Raw genomic sequence first — 1698 nt, forward strand, 5'->3', positions numbered from 1 at the left:
CATTTATCTTGAATACAAGTCGAGATATTTGCGAATGAAGGAGGTGGGGGTCACCTGTTTTCAGAGGTAAAATTAGTGAGAAAATGGCCGAATGGGTTAGTTATTTCCTTAGCTTAAGAGTCCATGGTAACTTAAAATTTACATATTTTGTGCCTTTAATCAACGTTTTTCAGAAAAATCCACACAGAAATGAGTTCTTTAATGGGCATGAAAGGTGTTGAACCATAAAATAAAAAGCTCATAAAAATTCATAAACCTGCGAAAAAGTGCAAGTTTCTTCCCTTTGATTATTTTGACGATAGCCTGATTCCACCACGCTGCCTCACAAATAATCAAATATAAGCAGAAGGACAGAGAATTAAACAATTGATGATAGAGAGAGAGGAGGATGTGAGAGAAAGAGAGACATAGAGGGTGAGAAAGGGGAGAGAGGGATGGAGTGAGAGAGAGCAGTGGGAGATGGGGAGGGTAGAGAAGACAAGAAAGAAACAGAGCAAGAAATTGTGACTCACATGTAACAGCACAGGCAAATGCACAGAAGTAGAAGAATTATAACAAGTGAGGTAGTGAAAGACAGAGAAGGAGAGATATTATAAAAATATCAAAAAGCGTAGAAAACAATAGGGTGGAAGAGTATGTGTTTAGGACAACGATTGGTGAGGGTGGTTAAATGAATGGAAAATGAAAACACCATTATACTCTCTGCACAGATAAAAAAAAGCAGCCTTTATCCGTAAGTATTTATTATGTTTATCAAAGATCTCTTTGGCGTGGCCACCTTTTTCCGTAAGTATTTATTATTGTTTTCAAAGATCTCTTTGGCGTCGCCAGAAAAGAGGCGGGGCGCCGTGAGGGTTTGATTGACAGGTTGTGGGGCGGAGGCGCCGTACGCGAAAAAGCCAGCCCAAGCCCAAGTCGCACCGTGCCCGCATTGCTGCGGGGGAGCGAAGTTGAGGACCGCGATTCCTACTACAACAACAACTCCTTTTTCCTCTCTCTTTCTCTTTCCCCACAAACTCCCTCGCTCCCTCTCCTTCCCCCCTCCCTCCTTGCCTCCTCCCTCCCTCCTTCCCTTCTCTCTCTCTCGCTCCGCACGTCCAGCTTGTTGTCTCTTCTGAGGATTCGCGTTGGCTTCCATTCAGTGAAGCAGCTCTTGAGGACTTCTCAAAGCTCGCTGTCAAAAGAGTTATTGCTTCATAGTAGATCTTTTATTATTTCACTTTTTTTTTGTCCGTGAACATTTCTTACATCTGTGACAGGAATTCACTTGGATCTTAAAGAATCAGATCGTAATTTACTGGAGATTTTAAGTGTTTTCCGATGTGATTATATCTGTGTTTTGCAGAGAACGAACTGTACGGATTTTATTCGGTTGGAATAAATCAGAAATAGTTTTGTTTTCCTTCGCTTTGGAAATTACATGAGTATTTCATGTTGATTGGCCTCTTGGACAACACTTCTTGCTTTGGATAAGTGTTGGCTAGTTCCAATTTATTTCTTTTATTTCATAGCAACCGGTTTTCTCTGTGTAAGTGTTAGATTTCGTTTTTCTTGTTTCTGTTGGTGTTGCTGCTGTGTGCGTAATATATTATATATTGTTTTTGCTATTGTTGCTGCTCCTGCTGCTGTTGTTGTTGTTGTTATTGTTGTTGTTGTTGTCGCTGCTTTTCTTCTTCTTCTTCTTCTTCTTCTTCTTCT

At 40.7% G+C, this 1698-nt stretch overlaps 1 protein-coding gene across 1 annotated transcript in view; it reads left to right on the forward strand.

Annotated features, from left to right (window-relative positions):
- The first annotated feature begins 1035 nt into the window (after positions 1-1035).
- Positions 1036-1698, forward strand: part of LOC101852750 — a 92804-nt gene continuing 92141 nt past the window's right edge. The window contains exon 1 of the mRNA XM_005090956.3: positions 1036-1528. The gene's annotated coding sequence lies outside the window, so the exon portion shown is untranslated. The remainder of the gene's footprint in view (positions 1529-1698) is intronic.

This window comes from Aplysia californica, unplaced genomic scaffold (genome assembly GCF_000002075.1).
Source record: "Aplysia californica isolate F4 #8 unplaced genomic scaffold, AplCal3.0 scaffold00024, whole genome shotgun sequence".
Taxonomy (NCBI): domain Eukaryota; kingdom Metazoa; phylum Mollusca; class Gastropoda; order Aplysiida; family Aplysiidae; genus Aplysia; species Aplysia californica.